The sequence below is a fragment of the Calliphora vicina genome, chromosome 4 (assembly GCF_958450345.1).
Source record: "Calliphora vicina chromosome 4, idCalVici1.1, whole genome shotgun sequence".
In the NCBI taxonomy this organism is placed as follows: Eukaryota; Metazoa; Arthropoda; class Insecta; order Diptera; family Calliphoridae; genus Calliphora; species Calliphora vicina.
The window spans coordinates 34,285,730-34,298,837 of NC_088783.1; positions in this window are offsets into that span (position 1 = coordinate 34,285,730).

Below are 13,108 nucleotides of genomic sequence, written 5' to 3' on the forward strand. Positions count from 1 at the left end.
ATCTCATTTCCTTTCAAAAGTATTTAGCAAAAAATTCAATGAGAATTTAAATATAGAAACAAATCACATTTAATTCATAATTGTTTAAAAAGTTATACACACACTCGTCATATATTTCAATTATATTTAAAGTTTTCTATTTAATTATTTTAACCTAAATAAGGAGTGAGATCGAAAAATTCTTAACACACGTTTTTCATTACATTTTTTAACCCAAGTATTATTTGAATTTTTTTTTGATCAAGTTACCTTTGAAAAACATGTCAGTTATTATGTGTAATGTCAATTATATTAATTTTTTTTGTTAATCTGATTAAAATGAGTGACCAGAAAAAAGTGCGTACTGAAATTATTAAATATTTTCAACAAAACCCAACTTGGTCTTACAAAAAGTTGGCCAAGCATACAAAGGTCTGCCGTCAAACTGTTTCCAATGTTATTAAACAGTACCGGGAGAACTTGTCAGTTGATAGAAAACCTGGTTCAGGTAGAAGGAATGGTCCACATGATGTTTCTAAAGCCAAAAAAATAGAACGCATTTTCAAAAGAGCTCCCAACACATCCGGTAGGAAAGCAGCCCGGTTAGCTCAGTGCTCGGACTATTTGGTACGAAAAGTTAAAGCTAATGCAGGTTTAAAAACATACAAGGCTCAAAAAGTTCCTGACAGGAACGCTACTAAAAATTTAGAGGCCAAAAACAGAGCACGGAAATTGAAGTCAAGTTTTATAAAAAAATATTCTTGCTGCATAATGGATGACGAAACGTATGTTCTGGCAGATTTTTCGCAACTTCCAGGTCAAAAATTTTATGTTGCTGATGCTCGAGGGAATGTTGAAGAAAAGTTTAGGACCCAAAAGCAGACAAAATTTCCCAGAAAGTTCTTGGTATGGCAAGCAATATGCAGTTGCGGCAAAAGAAGCCACTCATTTGTTACAACGGGCTCTATAAATACCGAAATTTACATCAAGGAATGTTTACAAAAAAGGCTGCTTCCATTCATAAGACTTCATAATGTGTCCACTTATTTTTGGCCTGACTTGGCATCCTGTCACTATGGCAAACAAGCCCTTGAGTGGTACAAGAACAATAATGTGGTATTTGTACCAAGAGAGGCAAATCCTCCAAACTGCCCGGAGCTAAGGCCAGTGGAGAGATATTGGGCTCTTGTTAAAAGAGAATTGAAGAGTACAAAAAAGGTGTCCAAAAGTGTGGTAGATTTTAAACGGAGATGGACTACATGTTCGAGCAAAGTGACAGAAAGCACTATAAAAACGTTAATGGAAGGGTTTCCGAAAAAGGTTCAAAATTTCATCACTAGTGATTAAAACTATAAAAATAATTTTTTTTGTAAATTGTAATAATAATTTCAATCAAATAAAAAAAAATTAAAGCTGTAAGTTTAGTGGTTTCTTTTTTATAAACATATATGTATGTTAAGAATTTTTCGATCTCACTCCTTATATAATATATACATATATTTTGACAAAACTGTCTCTATTTAAATTCATTCCACCAAAAAGGAAAGTTTGTTTGAAATAAAAAAATTGGAATAAACTCCTATGAATGTATCTATCTGTATGTGAAACAATTTTTCTATGTCGTCTTTACATTGTCATCTTTTATGTCAACCTTATTTCTCTGCTGTAGCAAAAAAATAAAAAATAAAACCAAAAACACAAAAACACAAAAATAGTTTTTATGAATTCATAATGCATGACACTCATTAAATGTATAATAGTTAATTAAAATTTTTTTTTCTTCCGCACACAAAATGCAAATTAGTTTAAATACATACAAAAACTGGCAAGTTTTTCTATTTTAATACGGATTTTGTCGTTTTTATTGTGCTCATTGAAAAGTTTTTGCTGCTGCCGGGCATGATAGTGGCGTTGGTAGAGACAAGATGGTAGAGCTGAATCTCACGGAAAAGACATGTTTCGAAACTTATTGTCATCACATTTATTATGAATGTATGAATACATTATTGTTTAAGGCAAAAAGTTACAAATGACAGATTTTTTAAGAAGTTCATTCAACCTGTTGTTTAAAACTACTTTAATGAATTTTTGAGGGAAATTAAATACAAAGTTAAATATAATTAAGTCTTGAAAATTTAGCTAATTTAATGATTTAGGAGAATCAAGAAGTTTCATAACAAAGATAATAAATACGATTAAGAGCCATTTGCTTAATCATATCTAATAAATTATTTTCATGCTAAAAAAACCTGATTGTGGTTACCATAATCCGACATGAGTCATAAGGACTGAGATCGTAAAATTCTTAACACACGTTTTTCATTATAAGTTTTAACCCAAGTATTATTTGATTTTTTATTATTAAGTTACCTTTGTAAAGCATGTCAGTTATTATGTTTAATGTCAATTATGTTCATTTGTTGTTAATCTGATTAAAATGAGTGACCAGAAAAAAGTGCGTACTAAAATTATTAAACATTTTCAACAAAACCTAACTTGGTCCTACAAAAAGTTGGCCAAATAATCAAATATCTGCTATCAAACTGTTTCTAATATTATCTGGTTCAGATAGAAGGAAAGGTTCACATGATGTTTCTAAAGCCAAAAAAATAGAAAGCATTTTGAACAGAATTCCCAATACCTCCGGTAGGAAAGCAGCCCGGTTAGGTCAGTACTCGGACTATTTGGTACGAAAATTTAAAGCCAATGCAGGTTTAAAAGCATACAAGGCACAAAAAGTTCCTGACAGGAACTCTGCTAAAAATTCAAGTAAAATTTTATACAAAAACAAGTTAGAGAGCTATATAATTTTATATAGCCTTCACCAAAATATACTTTAAAATAAAAATTTTAAATATTTTTAGGTAAACAAAATTTAATTTCTTTTCCAGTTGTTTTTTAATTTTTTTTTTTTAAATTTTAAAATTTTTTTTTTAAATTTAGTAATTTTTTTTTTAATTTTAAAAAAAAAAATTTTTTTAGTTTTTAAATTTTTTATTTTTTTATAATTAGTGAAAAAAAAAAAATTCGGGTTAAAAAATATTTTTTCCGATTTTACTATGGTTTTATATACGTCGTTGCACAGGTCTTTGAAATATCTATCATTAGATATCCATATTGTCTATATTAATGATTTAGTAATCCAGATATGGGTCAAAAATAGGTAAAAAATCGAGGTTGTCCTGGTTTTTTCCTCAGCCATTTGTGGACCGATTTTATCGATTTTAAATAGCAACCGAGCCGGAAGAATTTCGGAGATATTGATGTATCATTCGTGTATGTAAGTTATTTGGGACCGTCAGAAAGTCGATTTCAACACACAGACGGACAGACGGACATGGCTATGTCGACTCCGCTATCTATAACTATTCAGAATATATATGTATACTTTGTGGGGTCGCAAATGAAAAATGTAATGACAAACTTATATATACCCTTGCCACTCATGGTGAAGGGTATAAATATACCTGCTGCATAATGCGTCATCCATCCAAATGTACGTGTAGAAAATTTCTCGCTGCTTCTGGGTCAATTTTTATGTTGCAGATGCTCAAGGGAATGTTGAAGAAAAGTTTAGAACCCAAAAGCAGACAAAATTTCCCAAAAAGTTCTTGGTATGGCAAGCAATATGCAGTTGCGTCAAAAAAGCCAAACATTTCTTACAAAGGGCTCTATAAATACCGAAATTTACATCAAGGAGTGTTTACAAAAAAAGATGCTTCCACTTATAAGACTTCTTAATGTGTCCACTTATTTTTGGCCCGATTTGGCATCTGTCACTATGGTAACAATGGTCTTGAGTTGTACAAGAACAATAATATGGTATTTGTACCAAGAGAGGCAATTCCACCAAACTGCCTTGGGCTGAGGCCAGTGGAGAGATATTGTGCTCTTGTTAAAATTGAATGAAGAGCACAAAAAATGTGTCCAAAATTGTTCGAACAAAGTGACTAAAGCTCTATAAAAACCATAATGAAAGGGTTTTCGAAAAAGGTTCAAAATTTCATCATTACACAGAGAAAACAGATTCGTGATAGCAACCGAATTTGTTGCCAATCGAATGATTCGGTTGCACACATAAAATTTTTCAGTACTAACAACAGAAAGTCAGTTGATAAAGAAGAATTTCAGCCGAGACGACCCAACTTTAGTTACCACTTCCAAAATATTGTAGCCACAACTGTAAAATTCGGTCACTAAGATATAATCATTCGATTGGCAATAAATTCGGTTGCTATCACGAATCTGCTTTCTCTGTGTAGTCATTAGAACCATAAAAATATTTTTTTTTGTTTTGCAAATTGTAACAATAATTTCAATCAAATTAAAAATATTCAAAACTAAAAAATTAATGGTTTAATTTTTATTAACTACATATATATATGTTAACAATTTTTCGATCTCAGTCCTTATTATAATTTAAATTTTTGTTCTCGAAAAGTTAAAGAAATAGCTGTCTAAACTATTCTAAACATAAACTGCCTAAAAGTTTAGCTAAGAACAATATGTAATAAGTTACATCAACAAGACAAAACACTTGTTTGTCCAAAATGCAAAATTTTGACCCCATCTAACTCAGATAGTTCTTGACCGATCTTGTTAAAAAATTGTGTCTGAATTACTATCAATGTTGGTGCAAAATTCATCCCGATCGGAAGACCTTGACACTTGACATAAATCCCCCATATATGAAATTTATTCGTTTAGATTAATTCCTGTATGTACTATAGTGCGTACAATTATGTAATAATAAAACAAGTTATACAAATTATTCGATAAGTTCATCTAATCTGGCACCAGAAAAATTAAGAAGAAAAAAATTAATCAAATTCAGTAATCGAAATAATTACTTAATCCACAACATTGCTCAGTTCATTAACAACCATCATTAAATTAAATTTTCCCTTTTAAATTTAAAGACAGACTATTTACAATAGTTATTTGGCAGAAATTTCGTTATAAAAAGCTTTTAATTTTAAATACATTTTTCATTTAATTCATTTCCCTTCAGCCTTTTAAAATGTTCACGTGTTTTCGCATTTAAGCGGCATAAAACGCCTTCGTTTTCAATGCTTTTACCACCATCATTACTGCCACTTTATATTCCCATTTGCTTCAATGAACTTTATACACGCTCTGTGTGTTGAACAAAGTTTCTCTGCCACAGTTGAAAATGTTGCTGCTGCCTCGTATCGCTCTTGCAATTCCTGCTAATATTGCCTTTGAAATAACTACAGCAGCAACAACAACAACAATTACAAAAGTAAGAAGAGGAGTCTGTTAAATAAAACCACCAGTTTTTCTTTTAATTTCAGCTCAAGGAATAGTAAAGACAAAGTAGCAAAGCATTCGAAGTTGTTGTAGCAAAGTGTGTTTTTTTTATTTTAGTTTATTCTCATATTTTTTGTTAAATTTTACTAGCCCCCATCACTTTCCCCAAAAAAAAAAAAACAGTTCATTTCCTTTTTGTTGTTGTTGGTGTTATCGTTACTTCCGCTGTTGCGCTAATAACTCAATGCCGGAAAAAGTTAAACCAGTAAAGCAAAGAGTTCAACATTTAGTTTCAGCTATTGTTGTTGTTATTGCAGACACTGAGCGGCTGCTTTTTAGCAGTTTTAGTAAATTATTGTTGTTGTAGTATTTGTACTTCATAGATATGAGTGGATGTTGTTGCTTTTATGGCCTGCTTGTAATGTAAATTATCAAAGGAGAGTTTATTACTCGTCGTATTATTAAATGTTTTTTGACTTTTCATTTAATTTTTGTTAAATAAACATTTGGTGGAGGTATACAAATTTAGGGAAAATTAAATTGCTGTCTTCTGTGCTGTTTATATAAATATTTGTGCTTAGAGAAATTTTCATAAATATGGGCCAATAAAATGTTGTTTAAAAAGACTATGCACAAAAATCAATTAAAGTGTATGTACTTACTAAAGTACTAGTACTACAATGTAAGAGATTATATAAAAATTAAATTTCCCAAAAATTTTTTAAATCTTTAAATGTTGCTCCAATATATAAAATTAAATTTCTTAAACGCTAACGTTAACTAGACAACTCCAAAGGTATTAATTTGAGAATTGTGATCTCTAATCTCTCTAGAAGTCTTATTTTAATTGCAAAAACACTACAAAATATTAGGTTGATTAGATAATTTTGTCGCATCGACTCTGAATTTCGAAGATCCTAAAAATTTGAGAAAATTTAATTTTAAATACGAAACGTTACATTAACTATCAGCCCAATTATGAAAAAAAATTCACCGGGAGTTTTTTCCCTTTTCTTTTTTATACCCTACACCACCATAGTGGGGCGTTTGTACAGATGTTTGTAACACAATATTGGTCTAACACCCACCATAAAGTATACCGATCGACTTGGAATCACTTTCTGAATCGATTAAACAATGTCCGTCCGTCTGGCTGGTTGGCTGGCTGGCTGGCTGGCTGGCTGGCTGTCTGTCCATGTAAACCTTGTGTGCAAAGTACAGGTCGCAGTTTTGAAGATATTTTGATCAACTTTGGTACATATAATTAGTTCGATGCAGGACCAAGGCTGAAATCGGACCATTATTTCACCTAGCCCCCATACAAATGTCCTCCCGAAATTGGACTTTATGTTTAATTGATATATGGTAAATTCCATATCATCGTACGTGACATTTGTACGCCTATAGAGTGGAATACATTTCGTAAAAATAAGAGTATCTGAAAAACTAGTAAGAGAGCTATATTCGGCTGTGCCGAATCTTATATACCCTTCACCAAATTATGCTTAAAAATATTTTTATTTAAACAAAATCAAATTTTTTTTTTTTATGTTTTAAAATTTTTTAAAAAAAACTTTTTTTTTTCCAAATTGTTTTTATTTTTTTTTAAAAAAAGTTTTTTCCAAATTTTTTTTTTAAATTTCTTTAATTAATTTTTTTGGAAAAAGAATTTATGACAAAAAAAAAGTTTTTGATGAAAAAAAATTCGGGTTAAAAAATATTTTTTCCGATTTTGACCCATTTTATGTCCAATTTACTATGGTCTTATATACGTCATTGCAAAGGTCTTTGAAATATCTATCATTAGATATCCATATTGTCTATATTAATGACTTAGTAATCCAGATATAGGTCAAAAATAGGTCAAAAATCTAGGTTGTCCTAGTTTTTTTCCTTATATCTCAGACATTTGTGTACCGATTTTCTCGATTTTAAATAGCGACCGAGCCGGTAAAATTTCGGAGATATTGATGTATGAATCGTGTATGTAAGTTAATTGGGGGCTTCGGAAAGTTGATTTCAACACACAGACGGACAGACGGACATGGCTATCTATAACGATCCAGAATATATATACTTTATGGAGTCGCAAATGAAAAATGTGGAAATTACAAACGGAAAGACAAACTTATATATACCCTTGCCATTCATGGTGAAGGGTATAATAATTTGGTCTTTATGTTCCATTTTAAAATAATAAAAAGTTCTTTCGAAATATCGTTGTCCAAAATATTGAGCGAAATAAGTGTATATCGTACGTGACATAAAGCGGTACTCATTTTTAGGTATATGTAGAAATATACGAAAATATTCGAATCGTGAAAGGCGTTATGTTTTCTTTTAATTCCTTACACTAAATGAAATATTTTTCCAAAATATTATATTTTTCCTTTACAATCCGTCACAGTTAAATAAAAACAATCTTTGGATGATTTTATAATAAATAAAATTTAATATCGTACGTGACATACCATACGTGACAGATTTTTCTCTTATAATAAAACAATATATATCCTAAAAAATGAATAGAAAATATACATTCGGTTTCAATAAACAATTTGACAATAGCAAAAACACAATCAGAGTCAAATTCATTTCATACTGCAAGCTAATTCAGAGCCTAGCTTTCGCCACAATTTTAGACTAAAACATTAAAAAATTAAATATAATCAGTTAGACTATTATTTTTGTCTTTAAAATGTTATAATATTATCTAAATACTTTCAAATAGTAACATTTTATTAGTTTCTTCTATTCAAATCATCTTGAAAAAAAGTTTCAATGGTTTTTTGTTTTTTCAGTCGTGGTAGTGGAATTGCTCATATGTATCTCCATAAATTTAGCTCCAAATAAGGTTTATATGGGGCGTTTCATGTCAAGTGAACCAACTTTTGAAATCGATGTCTTCCGATCGTGATGAAATTTCCAGCAACTCGCATTCCACTATGCGACCAAATAGATCTTAAAGAAAAAGAATTAAGCTTTCTTTTAAGCAAAAAAATATTTTTTTTTAAGAAAGGAAAGAAATTTCGATTTTGCAAAACAATTTCAAAAATTGTATTTTTTGAGTTACAAAATATTTATTTTGATAGATATCCCACTCGCATTCCACTAAGCGACCAAAAGGGTCTTCAAGGAAAATTTGTTTGAGCTAAAAAAAAAAAATATTAAAAAAGGGTCCATTATGAAAAAAAAAAGTCAACAAATAACAAGTTGGTTCACTTGACATGAAATGCCCCATATACGAAATTCATTTTACCAAATTTTGTTACGATGTTTCATATTGACATAAATCAAACGACCTAATTTTATGGTGATCGGTCCATAATTGATCATAGCTCCCATATAAGGCCCACTCCGAAAATCACTCACGAATATACATTATTGATATTTTGAAACAATAATGTTTTTGCTCATTTACTTGGTGCAGGGTATTATATGGGCGGACTTGACCGAAAATACTTTCTTACTTCATAATTGGGCTGTATAAAAAATGTATACAAAACAATTACAAACATTTTGAGACCTCAATGAGGAATCGACACTGCCTTATTTATATAGGAGTTTGGTCAATTATGGATTGATTCGCAAAATTATTATAAGTTTTATTTCCTTTTATATAAAACTTATTTGAAGAGGAATTTGTATGAATACCTATATAAACCAGAGTGAGGACACTTGTATGCGGACTTATTGAAAGAATATGGACCGATATCAACCAGCTTCAATAGTAATTAATTCAATAATTTTGTTTAAATGTTTGAAAATTGTTTATCCTTTGAAATTGGATTTAAAAGTAGGTGAAATCATCCAGTGGCCAAAGAAAAGTATATTGAGAAATATGCCGTTACAGATTTTTCGTTAACTTCACTAATTTGAAAACAAAAGTGAGAGTTACCGCTATTTGCTATAGTTATTACATCTTCCGATGGAGTGATACATTTTTGTTCATATTGCATTTAATTTTTAACACATTGAAGTTATCGTTTACAACTAAAAAGCTTAGTACCAATATCAAATATTTTATATTTCCAAAATTTTGTATTAAAATTTAGTGCGTGTGTATTTAGTTCAAATATACAGCATTAATATCTAAATAAATAAATATGTATTTTGAAATCATAATTACAATTTTCAAATATTAGTTTCCAACATGTGACATACAAAATGTTACACATAAAGTTAAAATATTCAGCTGGAGAGAAAACATGCACTCGCAATATTATATATCTTATTCATTATTTTTGTATAATTTCTTCTTTTTAAATTCGTTAATTCTAATTGAATGTTTAAATAAATTATAATTATTTGTAATTGAAATTTTGGCATTAAACAATCAATCATTTTAAAGATAGTATGAAGTATTATTTGTACCACTATAAACTTATCCACACACAGTAAATACTCTCTGCTGAATACACCTACAGTTGCCATTACTGCAAAAAACATTTTGTAATAACTCTTTTTAGTAGAAACGTTGACGTTAAAATAAACAAATGTTCATTATACTGTTTAAAATGCACGCAATAACTGGGTAAATATTTAAATGATTATTATTTTACACACAAAATATTTATATACATACAAACATATTAGGCTGGCCCTTATTTAAAATTTTTGGTTTTTCAATGCTCCCAAGGTATAAAATTATTCTCCGTCATCCGAAATCATAAAAATTAGTGTTTAAAGGTTTCAAAATTTTCTTTGAAATTTCGAATTTAGAGTCAAATTAGAAATATTTAAAAAAAAAAAAATGTTGGAAAAAAAATTCATTAAAAAATTATTTTCTTTTTATTCAACAATAGATGTTTAATAAAAAATCCGATAAGGATGCTTATATTGGTAGATAGCGGAATCGATATAGCCATACCCGTCAGTCTGTCCCCAAGTCCCCAAATACTTGCATAAATTTCCGGTTCGGTTGATATTTAAAATTGCCCACAAATGGCTGAGATATAAGCTGAAAAGATTGAAAATGATTACACTGTACAACATCAAAAAAAAATACAAGGTCCGACAAATAAATTTTGATAGAGGAGACAAAAAAAAAGACACGTCTATCAGGGTTTTGAAAGTTTACATCTGAATTTCATTTGAGGGTTGGTTAAAGTTTCCCAACTCTAGCACATTCTTATTGTTCATCGGCATAAGAAACCTTACATTTTAGGTATAAAATGTGTTCAGCAAATTTATGTAAAATGTTACGGAGAACATTTTTGTAGAATATGTTAACCCTCTAAATCCTCAAGGCATGGGTCTTGTTTGACCTTCTTTTATAAAATAGGAAAAAAACAGGGATTTAAGGGGTTAAAATGTTCCGCAAAAAAATTATCCGTGAAATTTTACTATAAGTCCCTGAATACATCAAAACTGAAAGTTCAACCAGAAAGTCAGAAATAAGACACAACATAAGAGAGCTTAGGGTTAATTTAGAATTTTTTAAGAATTTTATTTTAAAGTACCCCAAAAATTTAGCATGAAAAAAAAATAGTTCAAATTTAACTAAAAATCAATAATATCTCTATTATTTTACCTTCGATATCAAATTTGGATAGGGAGTATTAATTAATTGCTCTGGGCAATTGCACTTCATTACCATACAATGTCCAGAATATTTGGAACATACATACAATATTGAATAAAATCTTTTAGTGGATCATTGTAGAAATAGAACTATCATGAAGCTACTTGAACGAAGATGGCGCTGTGTACTGGAAACACTTGCATTAGGTAGTGAGTTTATCATAGGCGCTGTTAATAGTAACATCAACTGTATTACCAATGTATACTTGTACACCACCTTGCTGTTGTACCTCGAGAGGAAATATGGAGTGAAACCGGGGATCCGAGGTGCACGGACCTCATTTATTTAATTTATTAAATTCGCAGCTGACTAGAGTCTTTTCTATAACCACGGGGATCCTATGGCCCCAGGACTTCGGTCATGTAGGATAATTGGTGAGATCACTTCTGTGAGCACATGGTGGCTATGGTTTAAAATCCAAAACATGTAGAAGATCGTTGGTTAAAAGACTAATATTTGGGCTAGTTACAAATTTCGGGCCACCAAATGTATCTTACTAGATGCTGCTGCCGATAAATCAGAGTCATTGAAAGTAGCAGATAGAAATTGACGTTGTTCTCAGAAAACGTACGTGTGGTAGCATTCGTGATGTATTGGTCGTTAGACTTGGTTCTCGGTAGAGGTCGAAAGTGTGTGTTATAGTACGCTCATTTTGACTTTTATCGACTGGGAATAGATAGCCCGAGATCTCAAGCAAGGAGCTTTGATCTGTGCAGTCAATGTTCAAGATTTTGCCAATTGAGTGCTCTTTTCAAGTCACTCAATGGCGGTGATAGGCATTGTTTCTATTTGGTGTTAACACCATCGTGTGGTTTAGGCCTATGCTGTTACCCATGTAAATCTTAGACACATCTGTATACTTGTACATTGTTAAGTGTGTTTTAATGTGTGTAATAGTAGCGTGCCTTAATGAAATACATCATAATAGGTGGTGTACAGGGACATTTTTTGAGGTACGGTCTAGTGTACATTAAAAGACAGTGACTATTTAAAATGTTGTGTAAATTTAAATAAATAAAGAGTCGTTACAATTTTTATTTTATTTACAATCAAGAGTATCCGGTTTTTTTAAAGGAAATATACCATCGTTTTTTAAAGGTAAAAGCGTAAAAATGTTTATGTTTAAAAACAGACATTTTCATTTTCCATTGTTGAAGGACATATCAGATTCTGCATAGCCGAATATAGCCCTCTTACTTGTTTTGGAATCAAATTAAAATGAGTTATTAATGTCAGAAAATATAAGATTTTTGCAAAATCGTAAAAGTGCTAAATAAGTACCACACTAATGTACACACATAAATATATAAGCTCATACGCAAAACTAAAATGAGTTTATACCCCTTCATTTCCTCTGAACAAATTCACACGTACTCTCCGACACACAAACACATTCACTTATTACTTACAATCCTTTTGGTAGTTTCTAACACTGAAAATTTAAATTGTTTTTCAGACTTGACTGTAAATTACAAATTGCATGGATGTGGGTTGAGTCAAATGAGTGGGGGGGAGTATAGTATTAAAGAGTAATAGAAGTATTAAAAAAGGAAAGAAAGCTACAATAACATTAAGAAGGAAACATTCAAATATTTACGTACACACGCCATAAGCATATTAATTGACAGTTTTGTTTTGTAGTTAATTTTATTATTTTTTTTATTGTGTATTTCGTTTTACATCACAAAGCAGCAACGTTAATTTTTCACACAGTAGAGTTCGTTCAGTTTAGTTGAGTGAAATTCTTTTCACAGTATTTTGCAACAATTACGACAACTATGTAGTTGTAAAGGAAATAGGAGAGAGAGAACTCATTAGTTATGTTTGTTGGTGTAACAAATATTTGTTTCTTTAGAAAATGTCACTCGTTGAAACAAAGTAATTGTTTCAATTCGTTTCGCATGTACATAAATGTGAATGTATTATTGTAAGTTCAAGAGTTTTATTAAATTTTTGTTAATATTTTGTAAATAAGTACATATAATATTAATAATTATTGCTGCTGGTGTTGTATTTGAATGTAAACATTATTTATGACCATTTATTTCCTGCAGAAATAAATGAATGAGTGAACAACGTTCGTATTTATTTTGTTATCTTAAATAATACAAGATTTATGAGAATATTGTGTGTACACAAATCATTTGTAATGATTTTTGAATATACAAAACCCAGCACAAGTTTTTTTTGTAAATTTTAAAACATAAATTTACACAGCATAATTTCAGATGCTTTCTCAAATTTTGTTTACATACATATATATTTTCATTCAAT